This window comes from Poeciliopsis prolifica, unplaced genomic scaffold, assembly GCF_027474105.1.
Source record: "Poeciliopsis prolifica strain line A6 unplaced genomic scaffold, Auburn_PproV2 SCAFFOLD213, whole genome shotgun sequence".
NCBI lineage: Eukaryota > Metazoa > Chordata > Actinopteri > Cyprinodontiformes > Poeciliidae > Poeciliopsis > Poeciliopsis prolifica.
In genome coordinates this window covers 82,651-110,125 of record NW_026562588.1, presented here as the reverse complement: position 1 = coordinate 110,125, position 27,475 = coordinate 82,651, and the positions used below count along the sequence as shown (strand labels likewise).

General features: G+C 37.1%; 1 pseudogene; it reads right to left on the bottom strand.

Moving 5' to 3' along the window:
* The window catches only part of LOC129356969 (rho guanine nucleotide exchange factor TIAM1-like), a 53,804-nt pseudogene that overhangs the window by 3,500 nt on the left and 22,829 nt on the right, over window positions 1–27,475 (bottom strand).

Sequence of the window (27,475 nt, the reverse complement as noted above, 5' to 3'; positions counted from 1 at the left end):
GATATGAAGAAGAATCCATCATGTTAACATTGAATGCTAAAGCTGCCACCTCTGCTCACCAACACTTGGTAGAAAGCCATTAAAATTTTCATATCTAATATTTATTGCAAGGAAAATATGTCCTTGCAAAAAAGGACATAATTTTCTTTATTGTGCACTTTGGGGCTGGGTGAACATGACATGTCAGCAATTTATTGCATGGAAAAAGGTGAAATGAATAAAGCCGTGACTCTCTATATGTGCATTTTTTACTTTGTCTTGTGCACTCGGTAGATTGTTTTCCTCTTTAATATGGCATGGAAAGAATGTTATATAATGTAAATTTAGAATGACAGTATTACCAAAACATCTACTTAATTCTTACCAAAAGCAGATAATTTGGGTCCTTTTTGCTTTTGCCAAAACTGGATGGAGCATTCATCCACGCCACTGTTGAGTGCAGCAGAAGGTCGCCCATTGAGAGATCAAGCACCTTTATTAAAAAGTAAAAAAAAGAACAAAAATTTAATTATCTCTGTTTTGACATTTGATCAAATGTCAGTTCGGTGATCTAGGTGAGTTACCTGTTTGTTATCCACGGACTGTTCATTGATGAGCTGATCAAAAACTGCCCCGTACTCCTCATGAAGCTTTTGCATCTCATTGATGTGACTCGCAACTTTGTTCATGGCCTTGATTGCGACTGGATGAGACAACGGTCCATTAGCAATGTCTTAATCAATTACTGCTCCAAACAGTGAGGGGCATAGCTAATGTTGAAACCATTTCACAGTGCTAACAGATGTAGAAAAGAAACATAAAAGCACTGCTTTACCATCAAGATGGTAGTGTTCTTCACTGTCTGGGTCCGTGAGAGAGTAGAGCTCCTGAGTAGGAGTGGATACTTCAGGACTCTCTGGATGGGTTTGATCAGGTAAGACTCCAGCGTGGATGAATGTTGCTGTCTGGGATTTTTCTCAGCCAGGAAAGCTTTGAACTCTGGGTCAGTTTTGGCTGAAAAAAATAAGATGCTGTTTGTAAATTACAAGTCACTACAAATTTATACATTTCTGCGATATGATTCATAAGCAGATTTGTGACGACTGCAAATCTAAAGAACTGCAGTCTGTAAGTTAACTGTTCTCTTGCCACTAAGAATGAATATTTGCATTTTTACCTTTAGCCAGGACCTTTGGGACCTTTGTGTGGCTGGCACAAAACGCACTATAGATCTTGAACCGATCAGCATAATAAAGGAATGACCCACCCAAAGAGAAAAGCACCTTCTGTAGAGAGAATAAAAACATGATGGATTAATAAAAATGATTCATATTTGCATTGATTTAGGTAGATATAAATATTGTCTGTCCCAGTATCCACATACAACTATTTATTTTAACCTTTCATTTCCAGACTCTTTCTTCTTGTGCCTACTTCTGCTTGCCAGATGGATTCTATGATCACGTCAAAATTAATCCTTATTATATCAATTACAGAGGCTTTTTCAAATAAAGCTTGTTTCTTAAAATGAGAATTGTTTCCTAAGATTCCAAACAGTGGATCTTTTTGAATGAAGATCCACAGAGACTGAGTTTGTTAAATTTGTGTTTGCACTGGCAAGTAAATGTGAAGCTCGAAGACTCAACTTAAGTTTTTTCAAGTCTTGGATGTGTGTTTAAGCCCCAAGTATCTTTTTACAAACAATAGCTCAACCCATCATGATAGTACCCATGAACCATCGTCATGGTTCATGGGTACCATCATGAAAGTGAATTTTCTTCTGAGTGCAGAATTTGTGCAATAACATCATAAATAATTAAATGGAAGGGTTTTTTTTATTTTTTAAGGGAGACAATGTGAAACAGCAGAAATAACTAGACATTGATCTTCCAGTATAAAATATCCAAATGATTCTGATGTTTATAGAAGAAATTTTCACCTTAAACTGATCCACTCTCTCCAGTCTGTCCAGATCAGGCACCAGCCTGATTCCATCTTCAAGCGTTCGCAGAAACTCCAACTGGAATTCCACCATCTCTTCAAGATTACCAAATAAAACATCCAGCTACAAAGAAAGAATGAGAATTCTGTTAGTATTGTTGTACATAGTGAAGCTTAATGGCTGTCAACTAATATTTACAGCTCCTTCTATGCTAGAAAAAAAAAAAAAAAAAACTTCTGATTCTGATTTGTGTACTCACAAGTACATCTAGGCTATACTTTTACTTCCACAGTAACTACAAAGTCTACATATATACTCACGTCCTCTATGTACAGTCAAACTACAAACTAAATAATGACACTATTTGCTTCCATGCATTATTCTATAATAGATCTAAGAATTCACTTATAGTTTCCAAATGTGAGTATTGTCATTTTTGGTATAAATAATAAGCAGCATGACAGTACCTCATCCTGTGTTAGGAAACTCTCTTTCTGTAAAGGTTTCAAGTAGCACTCAATGAGACAGCGCAGGTCCTGAAAAATATTTAAAAAAATCAAGATCCGTCTTTGAGCACAAATTGTGCAGAAGGTGTTTTTGTGATTCAATGGCAAGTATTGTGGACAACGACAATGAGTACTTCAACAGCTCTTGATGCAACATAATAATGTTATGACATATAACTAACACTTTTTAAATGCCTTTCTTAAAATTAAATTAAAACAGACACCTTGACATAGGTCTTCTCTGTCTCCACCAATTCACTGATAACCTTGCGCAGTTTGTCTGCATGGGAAAGCTGCCTCTGGGCGGCAGTGCCGGTACCAGGTGCCAAAGCTGACACAGGGCTCGGTGACAGGGACGATGAAGACGATGATGAGGAGGATGACATTGGGCACTCCAGGGGATTCATATCATGGAGATTGCGGCAGAAAGCAGTGACTTGCTCTGTGCTCTGTGGTGGGAAACGGGAAACATTCCATTAATCTAATGTCAGAATTCCTTCACCTTAATTGTAGAACAAGATTATGAACAATTAAAATGTCTTTGGAAGGTTTTTGTGAACATTCACATTATTTTTACAAGAATACACTTCAGTTTAATTTATTAGGATTTGATGTGATAGATGGGATATAATTGTTTCAGAATACTTTTGTGTTCATCTCTTCTGATTCAATACTTTGTAGAACCACTTATGTGTGATTTCAGTGGCATCGTTGTGGGTTATGTCTCGATCAACTTTGCATATATGGAAACAATTGTGTTCTTTGCAAAATCACTTAAGCTCAGTCAGATTGGATGGAGAGGTTCTTTGAAGATGAAATTTAAAGTCCTTCCATAGATTTACTTTTGCTCAGTTCTGTTTTGATAAACCTTTCCAACTTACAACTAAGCATCTTTCCTCTCCAGGCTAAGGAAAGACATATCAAGCATGATTCTGCTGGATATGACTGAAATGTCATATTTCAGTCTAAGCATTTAGTGCTCATGGTGATGTGCAATGTCCTAACATGCAACTGCACGCTTTGATTTGAGCCAAATGTAAAATGAATTTAAGATTGGCTTTCTTCCAGACACTCTTTCAAAAAAATCTGATTTGTGGAGAGCAAGGCAAACAAGTTTTGTGAACATATTCTCTACAGCTTCTCTACAATTAGCATTGTATTATTTTTTGTTTGTTTGATTCTTTGATTAATGCTCTCCTTATCTTGCCTGTAATTTTTAAGAAAACCCATGTCTCAGGTCGGTCTGAAGTTGTGCCATGCATGTCCAAAGCTTAAAAGGATTTTAGAACAAAACCTGCTTTATTTTTTTTCACAATCTTATCCATTATATTTGTTCTGTTTCTTGGTCTTTATGATGCCATCTGTTTTCATGCACCACAACTGGAGAATAAAGTACAGAATAAAATAAAAGGCAATTGTTTTGAACAATTGCTCAGAAATCCTTGTTGATCTCTGAGTTATGTACTACTATGAACTGATTAATCGCATAAAATCTCAAACTACTGATTAGGTCATGACTAATGTGCAAAAGTTCAAGGTGTATAGACACTTTAACATGAAACTCAAGGGTTACATAAAATGTGGTTGTGAAAACTTGCCAAGAGCCACTCTTCCAATCCTAGAAGCATTCCTTACATGAGCAGACATGTTAGATTTAAGCAGTATCATCTCCACTATTAAAAAAAAGTGCATTTATGCAAATATTAGCCTTGCATTTCTTTAATAAGCAAAGATGCAACATAAGGAATGTCTGTGATGTATCTGAAAGATGTTCAGACCACAGATGTTCCTTTCCCAGGCTTGTTTCAAGTAAACATTTAGGCAAGAGCTACTTAATGGCCACATACTAATTTTGCCTTTCCTATCTATTCACAGTTTAGAATCCCTCAACCTAAGAATTTGATTACTACAAGCATTTATTAACCTCACTACATTGCTCAATAGCTATTGGAAGGACTTTATCCTACAGAGACAAATTAAGGACATATTTCCATATTTTAATTGCTAGACCCGTACAGTAAACCTCTGTGGGTAAAATTTCGATTAAACGTTACTGACCGGATTCACTTTAAATCAGGAATCTCCTACTCCAATCCTCCAGAGCTACTTCCCTGCAACATTTAGCACCCACTCCAACACAGCTGAATTAAATTATTGAATTACCCCTACAGGACAAAGATCTGGTAACAACCCATTCATTTGATTCAGGTGTGTTGGAGAAAAAACAAAAGTAACCTTCTTCACATCACATTATACATGTTAAAACTTGATTCTGATTGACTTTATTTTGGGGCAAAGCCATTAAAAAAGTCAAATTAATTCATTTTTTATCCCACATATATGCATATTGGTATATTTTAAGTACGTAATAAAAATAAGTTTTTCACATCACTACAGCTGCTGTCTTTCCAAAATGAAAATAAAATAAACTGAAGACATGTTAAATAGCCCATGTAAAATTGAATAGATGCAGATCTGCAAATATATACCATAAAAATGCCTCTATTTTGTTTGACATCATGCACTTTTGTTGTTTTTTGATGAGCACCCTTCTTGTTGCTTTTTGACTGACTTAATTGGAGACAGATGAGACAGGATCTGTCTTGATAGATAACACGGCTTGTCTCCTGTAAGGCTGCAGCAGTGACAACACAATTTTCCATCATGGTATTCAAAACAGCTTTGAAACATGATGCTGTGAATCTTTTTTCATGTCACGATGACCAGCTGTAAGGGAGCAAAAGCATTGAAGGCCATCTCAATCGAGATGATCTCAAATAGAAATGTATTAATACAAAAGATTAAAGCTAAAAATGTTATGTGTGGACAATCAACAGCAATATAATTGATTATGCTATACCCTTATAACATTATATTTTTTAAGTATTAGAAATGAAATATGAAGATCTGTGGAATGAGTAAAATAATAATAAAAAACACTGATCTAAGCTGTAATTTTCTCTTGTATACTTCTGCTGACATACCAAACACTCCTGTGACTTATAAACGAGATCTTATAAATTTTAGCCAGGCAAACTGGTGACTATTGAGAGACAGATGAATGAATGAAAATAGCACCATGATGCTTTATAGAAGTACCACTGTTATTTTGCATTCTGCAACCTGAATTAAGATGTATCACAAAATAAATATGAATATTTGTTCATAATAGTGGGAAATGTGAAATGTTGGTTTCGATTTTGCTAAAGCATCAACAGAACAATAGTGCCACAATACGATTATTATCCAAATTATTTAGATGCCAAGATAGATTGTTGGTTCCAACTCCTAAAGCTGCTGGGATAGATGAGCATACACATGTATGGTGGATGTATGGATTTGGATAGCAGGCTCCAAAGGGAACATACCCTGAAAATAATCTCTTCAGTATGGGCACAGCACCATTACATAATCACTGACCTGTGTGAGCTCAACTCCACCTCACGAGCCATAAAACATGCAACCTTTCATGCACTGCAATGCTCACCACCTGGAACGCGTTATAGATGGAGTCAGTTGAGGGTTTAGTTTTCTGCTCCTCCTGAAAGCCGACATCCTGGCAGGTCAAAAAGGTTTCAGGTGTTCCCTTCATTCTTGCTCTGTAATTTCCGAGTTGAAAAAACATCCAGACCCCTTCACTGGTCAGTTCCAGAAAAGCCATCCAAAACACATCCCACTGCAGTGAATTCACTTTTTGTTTTAAAACTACTGATACAAAGCCAGCTGATGGCAGAAGTTTAAAGGTCGGCTTTTCAACAGTCTGCTGTGCAATTGCTGCTGCAGCTGAACAAATAGGTCATTACACAGACTGCAATGAACAACAGAGCTCTCATGTCATCTTATCCTACAGGGTCCATCCAATCACTGTCTAAATCCCTACTGACTCCGCAGGCTCAACTGTCATCTCTCTGTTTCTCCTCTTCCTCTCCATTCCCATCTGTCCGTGCCGCTTCTCTTACTCTTCTGTCCAGGTGACTCAGAACAGCAGAACCAGTGGTGCAACGTTAAAAAAAGGAGCAAACATCACATCCTCTTGAAGAATAGCTGGGGGTGGGATTGTGGGAAGAGAGTTAGGAAGTGAGATGTGGTTACATTCAAACACATCAAGAGTGAAAGACAGACATCAGCTTTCTGCATCTCTGATAGAGAGAGAGAAATGTCAGTGCACCCTTAAACTTCAACTCTTTGTGGTAAAGCTTAAGTATGTCACTATGAGAAAAATGACATTATTTAGCATACAAACAGCAAACCAGTTAAGTAAGAATCCGACTTGAACCATCAAGTGATATTTTGGAATATAAAGAAGCTTTTAAGGGATATTTCTTCATCTTCAAAAGTGAAATTGTACAAAATAATTTTCTGTAGTTCACTGTCTTGTACTAGACTGACATAGACTATATGAAATCCTCGGCTAATCAGCTGTTCTGATCCAATTTTTGTTGATTTTAACATTTTAAAACCATTTAAAATGAAAGTATTCATAAATGTCATGAAATGCTATATTTGAAGAAAAATAACCATTGGTTGTTTTTTTCAGCCAAACAACTATCAAGTTACTCCTCTAAAATTACATTGATGGCACTGATGTATTGACCTCACAGCTTGCAAAGGGCAGAAGAGCATGCCATAGATTAATGGCTTGTCATATGCATGTTTCGAGCTCAAATAATATTTTCAGCTTACCATTCACCAAACGTTGCAATGTGTTAGTGTTAATGTATGTGATATTGGTGCACTTACTTTGGAGTTGGAAGTCAGAATTGATTTTAGTTTGATAGGATTCCTAAAGTCAAACAGCTTTTCAGATTAGTTAACAGGAAAAAAGAACATGTGTTGTATAAAACAGACATATTTCATCCTAACCCTGCCATAAAAACATGTTGATTTTTGTACATTTGAAGGCGAGGTATCTAAATCAAATTGTCCTTTTGAAGTCTAAAGAATGACATAATCATTCATTATCAAAACTCAATGTAATCTTGAGTTTGATTTCTCAAGAGCATCAAAACTTAAAGCATTTCTTCGCAAAGAAATTAGTTTTAAGCAAATTATGCCGGTTAAAGAGTAATAGAGTTATCCACATGGTCCAAAACCTTTGACACTAAAATCTATTCGAAAAAAGAAAGCCAAGCAAGAAGTCAATGAAGTACAACAAAAATTACCTCTTTTACGATAAGTCCAACAAAAGTCCTGCCATTACTCAATGTACCGCATCCTTCACTTTCCCCACATTCAGAACAGAGAGGAAGGGATGTGCAACACATAGGGGTGGAGCAAGTCAGCAAAAACCAGTTCCTACAACTATCACACTCACACTTCATTGGCCGAATTGGAGGCCTCACTCTTAATTACCCACACTCATTTTCCCCCTTTTGACATGAAGAACTCAGTGTACATTTGAGAGCAGATTTTTGACTACTTGTCTTTTCCTGCCACTGTGGAAACAAGCATGTACTTGTCGTTGTCAGAGAAAACAAAGGAGGAGTGATGGGAAAGCAGAGCGGGATGAGTCCTGAGTTCTGTTTCATGTGCAATCGCGGGGAAAAGCAAATTCTATAAGAAAAAATAAGCAAGAAAAGAAAGAATGTAATCAGTTAATCTTAAAGTATAGTAACATAATGACACACATTCTCACAAACCTATAAATGTGGATTTTAAGGTTGTTTTGCAAGGTGCACACTTCCTCCTGATATTTGGTTAATATGGGAGAAGTGAAACCAAACTAGTCTCTGTATTACTTAGTAGAACTATTAAAAAATTGTGATTTATATTTTTGTCCCACTTTTCTAAGAAAATAGAAAATGGGTGTCATGCAAATAAAATCTATCCGTTGTTGGAAATTACTGACAACGTTTATACTGTAACATTCACTCGCAGGCTTGATTAATGATCTCATTGCGCCCTCCACTGGGAAAACATGGAAGTACAGCAACATTTCAGCCTGGTTCAATGAAGCTGGTTAAAAAAATAACACGAACAGCATAAAGTTTCAAGTGTATCTTGAAGTTAAAATTAATAGATTCATTAAGTTCTGTATTTATTTGAAGTTCTTACTTCTAATAATTTTCTTCATCTCATCTAGAAAAAAATTATCTAAAGGTAATTAAGAGCCTCAATACATGCAACAATTCTGTACATAAGAAATTCATATTTCACCTGTATCACTAAAGTTATTGAAATGTATTTGGATGTTATATAATATTAAACAGTAAACTTAACTTAATATGCTCTCATATTTTTGATTAACAACATGAAACAAAACAAACCCTGATGAAAATTTTCCCCTAAACACTGAATATTCCATTTTCCATTTCATGTGTCCCTGGTTATATTTGTAAATTATAACCGGGAGTTGGCAGTGAGGCTGACTGCAGTGTGGAGACCCCCGAACAATCACAGACATCTTTATTAACATTGCGATTCTTAAGCAGTCAGCTTTTTTTCTGTAGTTGGTTTATCATACAAGGAAGGTAGCTGTTTGCTTTGTCTAAAATAATGAAAATTTCCATTTCCTCCGGCTAAGCATACACTCATTTATCTCTACTAAATGATGTGAAACACCGGAGAGTGAAGTAATTAGAGTGTGGGGATAATTAAAATTGTCCCACTTTTTTTTCCTTCAGTCGTCTGCCACTGTGTGACCGTAGGCACGGGGTAAAATGAGGTAAGACACAATCCTCAGCACTTCCCAGCTTTTCCAAAGAGACAGTGAAACAAAAGAATAAGCACCATGAGGGGGAAATAAAGGACAATACAAATAAAAGGATAAAAAACTATTGTTTTAGTTGTCTGCTGGATATCTGTGTTGGAAATTTGGATCATCCTTGTTAACAAAAGCATCCAAGTGCTGAGGGTAAGGTCAAGGCTAACAGCCGGCTGGACGGCTTAAAGAGAACAAATTCTGTCTGAATGCCAGCAGCAGCCTCACATTGTTTATGATAATGAACAGCAGGGGTTAGTGGGGAACAGAAACCAAGAAGAGGAGAAAACTGGAAGGACATACAAGAAACAAAGGGCATTCAAAACAAAGAAAAACAAACACAGAGACAGGCTGATCAGAGGAAGGAAGAAAAAATGCTGCTATCATGTCTGAAATGGGACACGGTCACATTGTTTTCAATTATGGGAACAAAATAAGACAGTAAATCAAATAGCTACATGCAGAGGAAATGAAAGACAAAAACGAGGGTCTAAAAAAGGCAACAGATGGAAATGAGGACATGAATCAGACAGCATATGTGAGACTGAAGCAGGAGGTGAGAGACGGGAAGGTGAGATGGAGATCACAGACTGCCAGGGCTTTGTAATCAGACTGCAATACTTCTTCTGGCACACTGATTGGAGAGGAACTGGTTTTCTTCTTTAAATATCAAAAGCCTTTTTTTGTGTGTGTGGGATGTCTCATTTAACAAAGAAAACACTCTGAAGGTTTTAGAAGCGCCTTATATTTCAACTTTTAAAAAATGTTCTGCTTTTACATTTTATTTCCCTTCTTGTTTTTATCTTCAGCTCCATGTAGAGCACAATTTCTAGCAAAGCTCCATTTTTACATTTTCTCACATTACAACAACCATAATGGTATATTTTCTCTGGATTTTATCTGACAAACTAACAACTCAGAGCATATAAATGTAAAATATTTCCCAAGCACGTGAAAGAATGATGTTCTGGTCAAATAAAAAACTACATTGTAGTTCTTAAATGGCAGAAATTTGCTTCAAGCTGAATTTACCATCTGCCGAGTGAAACACAGTGGTAGCAGTATCATGCAGGGGGAAACTTTTCTTTACCAGCAAATGTATAAAAAGTGACTGGCTGTCAGCACTGATAGGTCAGTAGATTGGTAGATTCACCTTTTCTTGTAAACAAAGTTTACAGAGTATGTCAGTTTCAACATATCTAGAGAATGACTTTTTCCAGTTTGTCTTTGCAAAATACCAAAAGTTCAGTCAGATTAAACAGAACATGAGAAAAGAATTTAAAACTTCAGAAACTGGTTATTAAATTATAAATCATTTAATTTTCCAAAAGATGAAGAATCACTTTTTTGACACAGAAAAAAGGCACATGTATTAAGAAAATAATTAGTGGTGCAAAACTTAAAATTTTGGATCAAGAACTTGGCAAAGCACCATGCAAAACGCTGCAGCAAAAAAAATAAATAAAAAGGGAAGTGTAAAAACTAAAGGCTGCAGAGGTGTACATTTTTAATCGGGAACTGTTCTCAGCTGTGGAGTTTCACAGCTTTTTCTCACATCAAGTGTCCTAAATGAAATATAACCCTACCCACTCTCCCAAGCATTCTGTGCTTTGCTTTCAATCTCAAAATGGCAAATCAGAGTCATAGAACCATTCTGTCCAACATAGGCAGGCCTGGAATGAGGCTGGCGCTGTCCTCACTTGACTGAATCTCACCAACATACATCAAGGAAGGATCTCGGCACCATTTCTGCTGCCCTTTTCCTCAAACATAAAGATTCAACATCAAATGCAGATACAGAGAAAAAAAATTTCCGGTGGTTTCAGAATATCAGACTTGGCTGTGGTAAAGGAAGTGACAACCGTATCCAAGGGAGACTGGTTGGCACACTCTCTTCCAGACATCACATCACTGACGTTAATCGGACCAGACATGCTGTTAATTAGAAAGTGATGCTGCTGTCTCACTCTTTCCCTCACCTGCCTCTGTCCACGTAACACACACACAAACATTATACTGGATGAACATCTGCTCATTCATTGAATGACAGGTTCACACACACACACACACACACACACACACACACCCACACACACACACACACACACACACACACACACACACACACGCACACACACACACACACACACACACACACACACACACACACACCCACACACACACACACACACCCACACACACACACACACACACACACACACACGCACACACGCACACACACACACACACACACACACACACACACACACACACACACCAAAACTCATAAAATATTTTAGCAGAACTTTTGCAAATAAAACCAAACATGAAATGTAGTGAAGCCATTAAGAAATCAGATTAAGAAATATTATTTTGGGTCAGCAGTGACATTTGTTTCATTCATTCAGGGTCAGAGTTTTTCTTGGTGTATCATTTTTATCACAATGTTTTCTGCCAGAACCTTTTGGTTTGACCTTTTGGTGTGTTCTTTTTATTGAGATGTAAATATTGTTCCAATTATTTGTGTCAGGCGCTGTGGCAAACAAACATTACATGATGGAAAAAAAGAAAAACTTATTTATTATTTGCACAATAACACAACTAGTAAAGAACTAACATTACACCTTTAAGATGTGTCACATTCATTTCTTAACTTCTATTTTAATTTGTGCATTTCTTAACAGTAGGCCAGGGCACGGCCCATGTAGAAGAGATGAACACTTTTAACACTGCCAGGGCGATCTGACTTACCATTGACAACTTAAAGAAGCAAAACTGAATTCTAACTTCTAGTTTTGTGGCCTCATATACATTCAGACACTGATCTTATTCTGCAAATTCCCTGACAATAATTTTCTTGTGGCATCCACACACCTCTATTATATGGTGCATTAGTGTGAAATGGTGTGCAACAATTGCCCCATTATGTTATAATTGAAGCATACCCATCATCTGATTTGGACCTGAACAATAAGGTGTGCTATATCCTCTGATAAGTAAATATTCAATTGATAATGACCAATTTTAATAATTCATATTTGACTGCACTTAATGTCTTTAAATGCATTTTCCTACCTTCTGTCCAGCTGCCATTAATGTTCTATCATTGTGATGATCTCTGGGGCTCTGCAGGGTTAATAGAGGTCCCTCTTCCATGCTGTCATCGGGACTCTCCACAGTCAAACCTGACACCTCGTCCAGGATGTTCTCTGCAAAGACAAAGACAGTTTCAAATACAAAATGCATATTTGTTTGGCTTTTGTGTATTTTGTATAAAAATACACAAAAAATATGACTCAATCAATCAACTTTTTTTGTCTCTTTGTAGAAAACAATATTACCAAGCACCACAACAACTTCCTTTGTACAACCAACACAAAAAAGTGAATATTTAAAACAAATACACATAGTATACATTTTTCTCACAAATACAAATCTAAAAAATATTCCAAGTTCCAATTGTTTTTGTGTCTTTGTTTAGATCAACTTTTATTTTAATAAACAGGTTTCTTCTAAACTGCACTTCTTATGGTTTTCTTTCAACAATAGGTTTTTTTCTTGCCACTGTTCATAATTTGAGATCAGCACATTTAATATTTGCTATGTGAAGAGATTGCAGGCATAAAAAACAGCAATGATTTGATATGCTTCCCATTGCAATCCTCTTTTCATTTTTAAACAGTTAGTAAAAAGTTTTTGTTTTTGGATGTTCAAAAACGTATGCTTTATTCCATAAGTTTTTTATAAGTGCTTTAAGCCTCACCACAATTATGTCTCAGGACCTGTCTGCTTTGATCAATTATCTTCAAAAATTGTTTGCTCACTAAAGATCTTGAAAAAAGAAAAATGGTTACAAATTAGCTTATTTCTGAATGTATTTGATTGCACAAGGCTTTATTTGGGTGTAGTAAAAAAAACAAAAAACAATGCACATCAATGTTTTCTAATTTCATATGTCACTTGCTTTCCATTTCGTAATTATTCACTACTTTCTGTTGGTAAAATACTAAAGAAATATGCTAGGATATTTGTAATTGGAATGCAACCCAATATAAAAAAGTTCAAAGTGGACAAATACTTTTCCGAGGCATTGCAATTTAATATAAAGTTATAAATCCTTTTGTGTATGTTTTATATTGAACTTCTAATAAAACGCTCCCTCAGAGGGTCGACTGATGAGATTAGATATTCAGTCCAGGTTCAGGACAAATCTCTCGTTTAAAGTCTCCTTCATGTTGAAGACTTCATGTTCAACCTCCTCTTCAAGCACAGCATCATTAGTGACCTCCGTCTGGCTTCAAAAGTGTTTTACTCTCCATCTGACCCTCAACATATGGCACATTCTCCGTGATGACAGCACCACACTGCTGAAGGAATTATATTAATATTCATACAATTCTGAGCCCCTGTATAAACAATGCCAGCTTGTCAGCTTGTGCATTAGAAGCCCCCTGTTTCCAGTGAATACAAATGATGCCCTTGCACAAATAAAAAGCAGGTCAGGGGAAGGCTGCCGGCTGTCTACAGGTTAGGTATCAGACAGCACCCGTGCATAATTAGGAGACCCTGCAGATAGTGATGCACTTTCCTTTTCTGTGTATACAAAGTTAGGGTGCTTTGATGGAGTGCACAGTTGTATTCCTTTTGAACAAGAAGATGAAGTCTAACCTTGACTCTGCGAAAAGATGTCTGTGGCTGGATCTTGTTCTCCGTCGGCGCGATGAGGAGGACAGAAGCACAGCACCTTCGAGTCCAGCTGGGGCAGAGTGCTGACAATCAGGGTAAGCATACGGTTCCCAAAAGCTGCCCTCAAATCATCCAGTTGGAGGGCGGAGGCAGGTTTACCATTGAGGAACTGAATCTCATCACCTGCTTTCAAACCTAATGGATGAATAAAAAGAAAAGACAAAGACCATTCAAGTCATTCTAGAAAGTAGTAAATTTATCAAACAAGTTTTAATGTTGGTGTTTTTGGTGAAAAAAATAATTTAGTCTCATCTGTGAGCTTATAACCAATAAGGGAGGGACTTTGTGTGTTAATATGTACAAATAATCCCCACAAACAAAATGTGTGTACCATACTTCCTAACAGCAGCTCTGAGACTAATCAGACATGTTGGGACTCTAATGTTCTCCAGTACATTAAAAATGCATCCTCCCTTGCTTGCTTCCTTCCTTTCTTGCTTGCGGCAAGTCCTGATGTAACAAGACTGGATGGATTTAGAAGGGAGTGCACAAAGCCTGTCTATTCCTGTCGTTTTATGTTATCATATACATTGTCTATGAGACTATACACATGAAAGGGAACCCATTGACTTCACTGGAACACATCTCCCGTTTGACACTTTCCCCCCCTGACCACCTGTGCTGGGTACTGTTAATTGAGAATTAGTGCTTAAACTGCCAATTTCACCAATCAGCCTGATTAGTTGTGACAGCTGCTCTGGGATCTAATAGTTACAAATGGATTTTTATTCTGTTAACAGAAACAGACACACTCATGATAACTAGTGCAAAATTTCCTGACACTTTAAATCCAAAATTAAATGGGAGAGGAAAGCAAACACACAGAGCAATAGATGGAGACAAGAGATGCACAGTTAGCCATAAGTCATGACCTAGTTGTATGGGATCTGAACTGTCAGTTAGAGCAGTTATTATTGGAGAGGGAGCGATAACGCTTCAGGCTCTCTTCTGCTGTGGGTGTAGGAGTGTGTGTGTGTTTTGCCTGTGTATTGTAGTTTTACGGTCTTGCAAAGGTAACAACAAACTTCACTGTTTTCCTGAGATTTCATGTGATAGATTGACACAAAGTAGTGGTCTACTGTGTTTGGGGAATAAAAAGCAATCACACTTGCAAATGTTTTGTTGTAAATTTCCATCTATACAAATCTGCATACTCAATATTAGATGTAGAGCAAACATCAATTTTAAAGTCTTGACACAGATTTTCAATAAGATAGTGCCAGATGAAAAGCTATGGACTATTTTGTCTGTTAAAATCCCAATTATAATGTGCTGAGGTTTGTGGCTATAATAAGACCAAATCTAAAAAAAAAAAAAAATCAAGATCAAGAGGTATGAATACTTTTGCACCACATTGTTTACATGTATGCTTCTATGACAGTAGTGGCAACAATAGCTACATTGACAGAAAAAATACCTTTGGTTTTCATGTAATGTAAACAGTGTAACATTATACTAAGATCCACTAAGCTCACCGAGTGATACAACCTTTTTCTCTGCGAGTAGAGGGGGAGAATCAGTACAGCTGTGTCCTCTGGCTGCATGCAGCCTGCTAAGATAGCAGCTTTTTGATTGCTAATAAACTGGAGGCCACAATCTCACACATGAGTAACCTTGGTTCGACCTCAGGGCATGGCAGTGGAGCATGTTATTTTCTATACATTAGTGCTGTGTCCACAAAACGGCTGCATGTTTCTCAAACCCATTAGGTCTCTCTGTCTCGCTTAAAAGATAGGGACCTGTGAGTGGGGGACAGAAGGGTTGATCTTGAGAGCCTCCTTTCCAAAGCAGACAAACAAAATAGAGCCTTGAATCTTATTATCTTGTGGATAAAGGTTTAGGCACAACCCACCCTGAGGAAAATAAATATAAATCATCAGACAAACACGGAATGTAGGGCACATGAGTCATGTCTTTTCAGACTTTCTGATGAGCACACAGAAGCTCTTCTTTTATTAATCTACTGTTTCATCACTGCTGAAATATGTCTACAGACTCACTGAAGTTGTTCAAAATTCTTGATCATTTTTCTTTTTCTTTTTAAAATTGGTTTATCATTTTTACCTAAATAGCTCATATCTGTTGTCTAAAAAAACAATAAAAGTATACATGCTTCATTATATTAAGAACACATGCAATAATAATATAGTCTTTTATCATAATGATGACATGTGTTATATTTAACCTATACATTTATTGCAATTGATTTTTTCAACATCATAACATGCCCATTTTTCTTGGTCCCTTTAGTATCAGGTATTACCATCAAGGAAACTATTACAATATCATAATAACTCATAGTGATATTCTGATTCAATATGTTTCGGAGCTCTATGAATTAATACTCTATTTTGATTTTAGAAAAGTGATAATATTTTGATCAATATCGTGTTTGAAATAACCTGTACTGTCTTTCACTTTCATCATCACAACTTCTGCACTATCCCCATTGAAAATTAAAGTACTGCCGTTCAAAGGTCTAGGTCAGTGCCAAACAGCCAACATATTTAAAAAAAAAAACGTCAACTAATTCTTCTAATAAGAGAGGTCACATATCTACCAGACATTAAAAGTAAGATAGTCCATACTGCAGGTTTGCTTTAAGAAAATTAAAAATATATATTTACCTTTAGCTGAAGCCAGGCCTCCTGGTTTCACTTCAATGACATGAAGCCGCTGCACATCATCCTCTTCTGTAACTGCCACAGTGAAACCTGAGGAAATATGTTTTTAAGAGAGTGATTGTCATTCATAAGTATACCTTTGAAAAAGATCACCGCAGCGATTTAAATATAAACCAATTAGGTCCACTTATGACTAAACGTGCTTTCTCTAATTATGAGAGCAAGACTCAATAAAGCCAATTAAAGAATCAATTTGATACAGCTTCTCAGTGTGTCGAACTCCGTACCATATCCAATGGTGCTGGACTCTGCTTTGTCAAAACAGATCACCTTGGTAGCTCTGGGGCAAATCTCAATTTCTTTGTAGATCTGCCAACACATACAAATAAATGCATATTTCATTGGAGAAAATGGAAAAATACTTTTGCTGTAAGATGGATAAGGTCAGACTATTACTCTTAATAAAGAATGAACTGCTCCATGCATTATTCTGCAGAGAAAGTGCATGTGAAGGTTGTGGGGTCAGCACATGGGTTAAAACTGTAAAATGAGTGAGTGTAGGATGGGGTTTTGCCCTCAGAGCAGAGACACAGCTGTGTGTATGAAGCAACAGCAGGGACAGACGTCTGTGTTGTGTGTAATAGCCTTCACCGAGGAGAAATAACAATGTAATATCACAGACGGAGGATGAAAGAGGGTGAAAGAGTCACTGATCAAAGCAAGAAGATAAAAAGGCTCTTGAGGAAAAAACCCAGTTATGCAGAGTGTGCTTTGAGAGAGGGTTCAACATGTCACCTGCAAAACATTAACACAAAAATAATTTATTTTGGAGGTTTACTGTGGCAGAATAATAAGGTGAGGCCTAATCTAGTAATAGGGATTATGTATATGAATAACTCCAAACAGAGACACACATAAATACAAATGGGTTTTTATTCGCAGACCTCGCAATACACTTTGAATATTGCTGCATAATTTATAAGGTATTGCAAAATGTCTCCATAATGTCTTGGGAATTTTGCATGCATTGCACATCGAGTCAGCAATGGAGGTCATAAAAAATGCACAGGTTGGCCTCCATATTGGCGACAAAAATAGCAATGTTGCTTACAGTATATCTGTAATATTATCTTTTGGTGCATATTTACCATTTTGGCATGCTTTTTCAACATGCTCTATCAGTTAGTTAGGTTGTTTTCAGAAAAATTATGTAAGGCCCCATTACTCCGAAGCACATTACATAAAATCTGCAATAAAATAGCAATTTGGCAAATTAATTGCTTGCATCATCCTAATTCAGATCCCACAAATCACAGTACCTTAAAGTACAGTCTCTTACCAAATCCGATATCTCCTCTTCAGGCTTTGGAACATAATAAAGCAACTGGTTGTCGACCCACACTTTGACACGCAGGTAGTGACCAGAGGGCTCAATCTGATGGGTCTGGAAGTAACGAGACAGGAGAGAAATTTGTGCAATTGCTCCACGGTTGCTCCAAATATTTGATGTTTTTTTTTGTCATGTCATGTCAAGTTGACCTTCCAATGGAAGAAAGAGGTGTTTTGATAATTTGTGAGTAAAAATACATAGCAAATTTATTTTATATTTACATTTTTTTTCTGAATGCAAAAAGACACTGTTTACAAGAATGACAATTACAATTTCTGTCTTGTTTTCTGCACAAAAAATTGATTAATAAATCATTAATTTTTATATAAACACATACTGTATTTGACACATTTACAACAGCATCGTAGAATTCAGAAAATTATCTTGATACTTTAGGTTTTAGAAAGTCTTTTTGCAGTTTTTGTGCATCTGCAGTAGCCAGAAATATACAACAACACTGAACAGTAAGCTAACACACAATGTAGTTTCTTAAAACAAACAAAAATAAATTATTCTTGAATACAAAAAAAACAAAAAAACATTTTATTTCCAATAACCATTTTTTTTCTAGTCAGTCAGGATAAAGTCTAGCCTTCTTTTGGCCAGCTGACAGCAGCAACAGGAGGGGGCGGGCTATCACTGTTACGGTTGGATCCTGTTGGATCACATGTAAAAGTTGTTAAGCCATAAGAATGGTCTGAACAGTGGCCTACCTTACAGACACTGCTCAGGACATCCACTGCTGTCTCCCCAGGCTGAACAATGGCCAGGACTGGCTGATTGTTTGGCAGGCAAACCCAGGAGGGCTTCAAATAATCGGGAACCCAAATATCACTGTCTACGCTTTGCTGAGGAACAGTTTTCACAGAGTCTTCAGTTTTTTTCTGAAAATGGAACATAGACATGTACTTTACTAGTATAATCAGCTACTGCATAGAACAATCTGACAAAATGTAAGAGTAAAGGCAAGTAATAAGACAAAATATCATATGCATGAAGGAAAAATCAATGTTGATTGTAATTAAAAATAAAGTAAAATGAAAAAAATTTCTAAATGACAAGGTGAACATGTAATGATTTGAAGATTTTATTTAATTCACTTCTTTTGAAAAACTTTTTGATTTTTCTTAAGATGTATGACATTGACCTGTACAAAGACTTCATTCTGTAATGTGTAAGTCCATCAGTTTGATCCAAGGCGACATGATTGTTGATCATGTCGCCTGCTCTCCTTCTATCTCTCCTGTTTGCCCTCACATTGTTTGTAACCCAGCTCTAACCGCATCCACATTTTTCCTTCAATTCCGCCCACCCTGCCATCGATCAGTGCCTCTCCTTCTGGTGCCCTTTCCCCGATCTGTGCGCTCCCACCAGCTCGCTTCTGTGCTGCCGTCGTTCTTGCCAAATAATCTCCCAACAGTTAACAAAACTGGATCCTTTAGTCTACAATTAGTATGTACAGTATATGCATGTGCATGTTCGGTTTGTTTTGAAAGACAAAATTACATATGTGCAAAAAATATTATGTAAAAAAGAGACTTTTTTTTCCAGACAGGAAACAGGCTGGGGGGCCCGTGACCAGTACCTCCCCCAACTTCCCTGAACTCCCAGGCTGCTCAGCACCATCTGGCTATCTAAGATTCCTCTGCTGGGGGGATGAAGGATTTCCAGCAGGCATATTAAAAATCTTTCTCCTCTTACGTTACCAATCGGTCTCCCCAGAATAAATATAGTCTTATAATAGGGGCCAGGCTGTCAGAGGTGAAAAATCTTCACTAGTAATGTGAGGTCTCTTGCTGTGTATCAGTAAAAGTCTGGGCATGCTGCCTCTTGTGCATTTCTTTACGGTCATCCCATTCCCTTCACCCCCTGCCAGCTGAGGTGGGGCGTGGGTGGAAGGAAATTGATCTCTCCTTCTGCTGCAGGGGGCCTTCACAGCAAGAATGGTTTATTGCCCCAGTTTTTCTTCTGTCTGTGAGGTTCAGACAGAGGCCTGTCTTTTCCTCTCCACACTTTCGGCTGTTTTTATCGCTTCTCATGAAATATGGAGTTGGCATGCTTGTCCTTGCACAACCTCTGAGTAATTGGACCCTTTCCTTCCTAGTTCATGTAAAAAAAAAATCACACATTTACTTATCTGTGATGAATTATCAGAAACATCCAAATGAGATTCACGATGATTTCTTTGTTAAAATATTTGCTAGGATGTTCAATTATCTGTAAATTGTGGTCAGTCCAGAATAACACAGGTGAGAACAGATGGTGTGAAACTGCCTGGCACTTTGGTAGCTAATGTCTGCATAATTTGAGGTAATGATCCGCAAATATCAGATCGGGCTTCCCTCACTGGGATCAGCAGAGAGAGATGTCTCTGGTGGATGGTTAATGGGATTCTTATTTGGCTGAAATTGCCTGGAGCAACTGAATAAAGAGATGGATATCCATCAAGACTGATGTGGGTTTTGTTTTGATATCTAAAAAAACTACAAAAGTAATGGAAGATTGTTGATAACAACAGAAGAAAAAGTTATTTGTCTTTTTTTCTGAAGCTGGAGAATAATCTGCTGAAAAATCATATGCACCACAAGTACAGTGTCCTGCAAGAGTATTCACTCCACTTGACGTTTTTCATTTTTAGTTGTGTTTTTAATGGATTTATTTTGTGATAAATAAATCCATTAAGAATACTATAAATTTCAAAACATTTAAGATGCACTGATAATTTTCCAAATCTCTGTAAGCTCCAGAATTATCTGAGTGTGTGGGAAGAGAGACTGCTAATTTTAAACTTTCTTAAGCCTGCAAATTTGTCCACTAACTCCACGTCGAGGGGGAGAAGTGGATGTCTATAAATGTTAAAGCAATAGCTTGTGAATGACCTCAAATGAATGCTCACTGGTGCAAAAGGGTGCAGGGACTTTGTGCCTCCCCAGATAAAGCATCACATAAAGAGCTAGAGCATCTACCAAAACCAAAGGGGGTGGAAAATCAAACTATGCTGCTGGCCTCGGGGTCTTAAGAAGCCCCTATCCTATTATACAAGCACAAAGATCCATCAGATGCCCCAGTGATCTTTCTCATCGTGTATAATAGAGGCAAACAGTGATGAGTAATTAGCCCACAGCAAAACAAGACCTGCTTCTTTGTGCTTAGCCTTGTGATGATTATTACTGTTTAGATGTAAACATTCTCTTATGTGGCTTTTTTTCATATCACTTTAGTTACAGCATGGTGGAGAACTACAAAGAAGCCGAGACAAGTTGTGACCTACTTTATACAACATTGTAAAATTATTAAATTCTTTATTTTAGAGTGAACTAGCTTTAAATGCGCCCAGAGTAGTAGGAGTCGTTTAGATGTTCTTTACTTGTATAATCAGCTAAAGCAGAGAACAAAATGCCAAAATTTTCCAAATTTGGTGTAGCTGAAAGTCCTCAAAGTTTTAAACTCAAAATAAATTAAACTTAAGCTGTTCTAGAAATAAAACTGTTTTACCATGGCGATTCCTTTCAAAAGAAGTCATAATTTTTCAAAGGTTCTATTTTTTGATCAGAGACTTCAGAGAGCATCTAGATTCACTCAATTGTACTAGTTTGCATCACAAAACAATTCCCAGTGTTTTTAATAAAACGTTTTCCAATTCAACTGTTTTGGATTAGATTAGTTTAGATAACAATTTACATATCTAAATTATTCTTACAGATATCTCGCTGGCTGAGTCTTCAAACATGAGCTCCAACGGTTTTCTTACAGGATCCGTCCCATTTTGAAACACCTATAAACATAAATAATAGATTAGAGTCCAAAACCACACAAAGCATAGAGATTTTATGAACTGTAAATATTTACAGAGCTACCACATTCACTTTAAGGCTTTCATAAAACTATTCATTCTTACTATTATTGATAAAGATAATGAGATAGAAATTAATTTTAAATTATTCTTCAATCAAAAAGTGAAATCTATTAAGACCTGTTGAGCTGAAGGAGTCCTTTGGTCTTTCTTCTGGAGGCAGTGTCCAGACCCCAGAGGGAGGAGAAGCGGCTACGCCGTTTACTGAAGGTTCGCTGCACAGCCTGGTTTCGCTTCCTGATGCTGCCTTCAGTTCGGGCTGACACCTGTCAAAGTAGATGCAAGAATTGATATTTGAGAAATTGATATCAGAAATAACTCTCGACTCCTGTTCAGTGATCCACTACAAGAACAGAGACAAAAAGCTCTTGGCATTTTTGGGTTAATTCGCACTCAAGTCCTGACTACTGAGCAGCTCAGACTCACTATGTTTCACCAGAGCATGAGTGAATACACCATGCATACTGTAAGCTGTGTCAGTGTGTTGTCTAATCACAGCTTGTGACACGCACAGCTAAAGCTAATAGATCAAGCCTTCCTAGTTAGGCTGTATGGAAGAGATTGTTTCAGCATAAAGAACGAAAGTAAAATATGAAATAAAGCAAAAGCTATAGATTACTAAATAGTATGTTATGTCTTTACATATATGCTTGTTTAAAAAAAAAATTGTTTGGCTGTTTTTTTATGGTGAGAAAACTATTTATCTAATGTGTAATATGGGAGACGAATAGATATCATGAGGTAGGGGAAATACGCAGAATTGTATGAAAGAAGAACAAGAGTTCCTTTCCCAGCTAAAGGAAGAGAGACTACAGGCTGTAAACCAAAACGAGATGGGGGCAGAAAGTGTTAAGCCTGTTTGTGGGAAAGTGCCTCAGGGATAGATCCTCACTAACACAGTTTATATTGATCCACCAATCCCAAAAACTAGATTACAAAAAATACAGTAGCTGTGCGTGTTTATGTGTGTAGAAAGATATATTTTTGCATATCTCTTCCAATCAAGACGTTTTAGCAGAGCATGATGCCACTTGGAACATAATTTCATCATAAACGCTATCAGAATCATTTTTCAACATCAATGGAGTTCATGCACATGCCAGCTAAGCTTCTGGTGATGTATGACGCATCATGCAAGGCATGAGAATCTTAGTTTCTAGCTTGGCCTTCTTAGATATACTTCAAAGTATGCCACTTAACTCTGATGAAGTACAACAACAAAACAAGCATAAAAAGGATTGACCATTGTGAAGTTACCCCTGGAAATTTATTCTACTCTGTTGGTTCTAACAACATTAATTTTTATCTTTAGATAAAGTAATCTTTATCTGATCTTTATCTTGCGAGCACCAAACAGTGGTACAGCCAGGGGTAAGGGTTATCAGCCAGTCCGCCTCAATTCATACTCCCGTATGTCCAGATTGTCCCTTCCTCATTCCATCTTTGACACATATACCTTAAACATTTTGTATCTAGCTAGTGGGAAGTGAAAGAACCTAAAACATAAAACATCACTAACTCTTCCACACTGCATATGAACTTTTGAAAAACTCAACAACACATCAAGCCTGAATTGTTTGAATTGTACCAGAATTTCAAATATCTTTAGAGTATCTTGTTGTCACCTCATGTCAATTTAACATTGTGGACTCTTTCAATTGTCCAAAGGACATACAATTAATTTCCTTTCCCTTTTGGTTTAACTGAAACTGGTGTAGCTCATCTCTTCTAAGATGGTGGTTCATTCTGGGAATTCTTGAAGCAGTTCAAATAGCAAACATAGCACAGAGGTAATGACCTGGATTGTGTCATAACTTAAAACTGTCAACAACCTGAGATGTTATGTTATTTTATCTTGATTTTTATTGGACAGGACAATTTTAAAAATTCCACAATGGGAGGGAACGGTTACTTTCAGGTTCTTAGGTTGTTTTGTATTTTTCATTATTGTGGTCTGTGTTTGCCTTAGTTATTCTTTGTCTTGATCAGAGTGGCCTTGTTTCTGTTCTGCTTTAGTTCAGTCTGTCCTTATTTATTTTAGCTATATTATTTTTTATTTATTTGTCCTTGGTTTTTTTGTCTGGGTTAGATTTGATTTCCCAGTTCCCCTGTTTGTGTTTAATCCTTGTGCCATTTTTTCCTCTTCCCTCCTCAGCCTACCTTCTATTTTCTCCCCTCACATCTGCAACCTGTTAGTTAATCAGCCCATTTCAGTTCTCGTTCTTCCAATGTCCAAACATTTCTCCTGGTTCCTCTCATTATACTCTTCCATTCTTTGTGCTGCCTGGTCTCTGCCTGTTTCTGCTTTTACTTCCTGTGATCTCCATTCTTTATAATAAGTTTTTGTTTATATTGTTTTTGTCATTGAATTATTCAACTTTCATGCTCCAAAATTGTGAGTCAAATAAACATCAACATCATTACATTTACATGGATTTGAAAAAATGTTTCCAAATAAAAATCTGAAAAGTAAATTTGTTTTCAACTTCCATTATGCTACATCCAGGGAAAAACAGACAAGTGGATAAAGAAAAACTGTTCAGCTTTCGACAGAAGTAGAATATTTTAAATGCTAAAAAGAAAATAGACATTTCACATCTCAACAAATACAAACCCATTGCACACTTTTCAGATTGGTATTTGTATTAAAACTAAATACATTTTGTCTTCCATTACCAACTATGCACCAGTACCTGTTTGTCTTTCTCCAAGTTGTTGAGGGTTGACTGTTTGAAGCCTCAAACTAAATTCCTACTTAAACATGTAAGGACACGTGCAATATGTCCAAGAGCTCTAATTTGATCAAGGAAGAACATTTCCGAACAGTTAGGAGAGGAAAAACCTGGAAATTGTTTACCAGACATGAATATTATATATGTGAGTGTCTGTGATTGTGTGTATGATCATTTTTGCCCTACCAGTGCATGGAAGGAAGACACAGAAAAGATGCCAAGGCGACCCATGGCCATTTTGGTGGGACGTGAAGCAAAACCCAGGAGGCGTTTGGGATTTGGAGGTTCACCGCCTTGTAGGCTAGCCAGGTAGCAGCGACAGCGGAAGAGATCTATGTGGAACCGCTCCAAGTTCTGCTCCCACAAAAAATCTAACAAACAGAAAAATTGGAGTTTAAACAACTGAATGTGTCTGAGAAATGTAATTATGCATCATAAGCAAACCTCCCTATTATTATACTAATTTATTTCAAATTTGACCACTAACTAATTTTAAAAAAAGCCTTGAAAAGCCTGAAGGCTTGCCAGTGGTTACATAGTCACTTGGTCATTGTGGGAGGGGAGTTATGTGGGAGTGCTGAAGCCCCTGCAGGGAGGTATTACTCACCAGCACAGCCCCCACCAGTTGCCGACCTGCAGTGATATGTGCAGAGCATCACAGGGTGGGCCGTGGGAGGTGGAACATGAACACAACACTAGCAGGGCTTCATTTGCATTAGTTTTTGCCATCATCTGTTTGTTTGGCTTGATATACAAACACTATCTACGATGCCTTTTAATTTTACAAAGATTCCCAACTATATAACTACTTTCATAAAACTGGATATAAAATGTCACCCTTGAAACAAATAAAGTCCAATTGACTGGTTAACTATTAACATTGCTTTATGGAGGATAGTCAAACACTTCCATTAAATAGAACCTTTTATTGTTTGTGTTTTATATCACAGATTAAAATAAGGTCCTTTAAAACATATGATATCCCAAGCATTCATGTAACATGTATGCAAAGTCAGTAGAACCGGGACGAGTTGTACCAGTTTTGCTGTACTGAGAGAGAGAAGGAGGAAATGCCTTTTCAAAAATAAGATAAGTCTTTGCATTCAGTTATAACGGAAATCTGATCTGCCAGATTTCCGTTATAGATTATCACAATTTTCTGTTCTGCACCTGCTCCAGTATGGTCTTCCTCTTCTTTGCATCAGTGACAGCGGAAAGCTGCATATCTCCCATCTTTTTCATTTTCTCGTCCATGTCAATCTTCTGCTCCAGTTTGCGGATCTCAGTTCGGAGCAGCCTTACGGTGTCCTCCCTGTGGTGCTGTCGGGCAAGAGCTGTAGCACACGCAGAGTGAATCGCCGTGATCCAGTTCTCAAGTTCGGTTTGGCCTGATGTCTGTTAAGAAATGGTAGTAATAATTGGTTTATAGCTTAAAGGCCAGATGGCACAATTTAGAGCAAAAATAAATAAAACCAATGATGGTAAAATAAAGAAATACAACAAAATCAAAGTTGGGTTTGCATTGTTTGTCCAAGTGATTAAATACTTTTAAAATTGCCTTTTCTGAAACAAAAGAGTCTTTTGAGAGACAAAAGTCAGAACTTTTTTTTCTAACTGTTTTTGTTACATGTGATCATTAGACAAATTATGTGCAGACTTATTTTCCTGTGCCACTTTGTTAAATCTTCAAGTCAATGTCTCCAGTGTCACCAGATTTCACCATACATGGCCACAAAAATGCCCACTTTATGAGGCAAAACGTGAGCTGGAGAATTTTATAATGACCATTTACCTTCTCAGTGGCCTTTGAATTATCCAACTTGGGTAAAGTTAAGGCAAACATAACAAATTACTTTTCATTAACTTTTGAATTGACACTCAGCTCTTTTGTGCTTACATTTCATCTCAGCTTGTTGTTAAAATATTATGTATAACCACATCTTCAACATTTTCACAAATAATTGATAGAATGTATTAAAGCACGAAACAGACAGCTATATGTATTAATGTTCAAGTTACAAAATTGGTTTAACAGACAACGTTATCAATTTAATCTAATCTCCATTTAAATAATCTTTCCCCAAATTGTCTCTATGAGGAAATTTCATGAATATAAATAGACACATTTCAATATTTGCGATAGTCACTGCTGTGGATCACTGTCACGCCGTGACAGTGTGGCCTTTAAACATGTCAGACATAAAACAAACACATGGTCACAGGACTGTCATTTCTCCATACATAGCTAAAGGTCATGTATTTAAGTGTCAGACACACAGCCTTCACATCGCCAGAGGAAATCTAATATTTCATGGCTATCGGTTTGCGCTCCTTCTGGTTTTCAAATTTGTCGTGTTTTCTCTGGGGAATTATATTGGTAATCCCTTGGAAAGCAAAATGCCACTTGTTCTTTTTAATGGATTTTCTCACCTGGAATAAAAATGCATCCCCCATTGAGTTGCTAAGGCAGAAGACATAGTCTTTTCTTGGGATGTTCGGGTGCGGCCTGCACAATGCTGTTCTCCACCCACAAGGCATGTTTAGCAACATTGTTATGGTCAATTACAGAGCGACCATCTGATTCATACAGGAAGAGGCTGCAGCCTTGAAGAACAAGAAAAAAAAGGAGGGAGAAAAGAAAAACATTGCGATAAGCCCACAAACAAACTTCATTTCTTTTTAACCAAAGTACTGTTTACGTATTGATATGAACTTTTAACCCAAGGTCAGGAAGATAAGCCACATTTGCTTATTTTAGAAAATGATATAAACAGAGGACACAGGCAAGAATGCAGCTGCAGATTCTGAATCTTATGAATTTTAAAAGGACCAGATTGGATTAGACACAGATCCTGCCGTAAAATTAAATTGTGATGAGGCTGAGCAGAGCTAATGCGCAACCACAGAGAGCTCTGTGAGTGAGAAAACAGTAAGGGTGACAAACAAGGGCATTGGCTGAGTCTAGTCTGATGTGATTATATTCTAACAGGAGAGAGAGTGTGG